Genomic DNA, 1,262 nt, shown 5'->3' with positions numbered 1-1,262 from the left:
TGTAAATGATTAAAAATCATTAGGAACGTCTAAAGACCAATGAGGACAAATAGAATAGAATATACCTTGTTTATCCTGCTGGGATAGGACTGAAAAGTCCCTTTACCCCAGCAGTCTAACCAAGGACTGCGTGGGTAACGAAAGCGTGATAGACAAATAGGAAAATAATTTCGTTCGATTTTCAGGAGATGGTCACTCTTACTCAGAACAAGAGGAAATAATTTTGTTCGAGTCTTGAAACACCATGGATCGAATACTATTGTAATTGCAGTAAACAATAGCACCAGGCCCAGTTGCGTGGAGGGAAGATTTCCGTTTGGTCTCTTTAGAATAGGCTTGCCTTATAGATATATCAGGCTTTGATAACACTCGGATGTCCCAGACAAATATGTTCCCATCTGAAGATCCAGAGGCTATGACATCTGAAACGAAATAAAAATGGATGATAAAAAATAAAATAAAAATAAAATAAATAAAAACTTGGCTCACTAGGTAATAATTAATAATATTTATTACCTAGTCAAAAGATGGAATTTTGGGGACAATCTACAAACTACCATCAAATCAAAGTCTTCTTCAACTTGTGTATTTACTTAGAAGACTCCTAATTAAATTCCATCCATTTCAAATGACTTACTTGGATTCTCTGGATGTACCACTACACTCTTCATGGAACTTGAATAACAAGTCAGAAACTTTATGTTTTCATTGGATAAATATGAGGTTCCTGCTTCAATATGGTGGTAGCCAATACTGCCATCACCACAGGCTGTGAAAATATGCTCCCCATCATGTGACCAAACAATGTCATAGATACAATTCAAATGACTTGTAACTCGGCAGCATGTTGTCTCTTTGTATTCTGAAATTGAAATCAAATAGAGACCGGCATAATCCAATCAATCAGGTGTCAGGCCAAGAAATGTTGCAACTTCCTTGGGTTTCAAGTTTCAACCAGAGGTCAATGACTGACAAAGTTGTAGGGTTCTTTAGGCATGTGCAGGGGTGGTGGTGTAGTACTGAGTATTGTTATACGAGTCCATTAGTAAAATAGAACCTGATAAATAATTTTTGAACGTAGTGAACAGTGAGTTCCAAGTTTGAACTAGACAATTTTGAACCTTTATTGTGTTAGTATTGTGAAATCTAGAGTTAGCGGTCGACTATGTGTGGACACACCTTAAGAGACAATGCAATAACTCTGGAACAATTTGTCAAAAAAAAAAAAAAAAAAAAAAAAAAAAAAAAAAAAAACAAAAAAT

The sequence above is a fragment of the Diaphorina citri genome, unplaced genomic scaffold (assembly GCF_000475195.1).
Source record: "Diaphorina citri unplaced genomic scaffold, Diaci psyllid genome assembly version 1.1 scaffold1763, whole genome shotgun sequence".
NCBI classification, from domain to species: Eukaryota; Metazoa; Arthropoda; class Insecta; order Hemiptera; family Psyllidae; genus Diaphorina; species Diaphorina citri.
The sequence above is the reverse complement of the archived record's forward strand: the minus strand, read 5'-3'. Positions refer to the sequence as shown.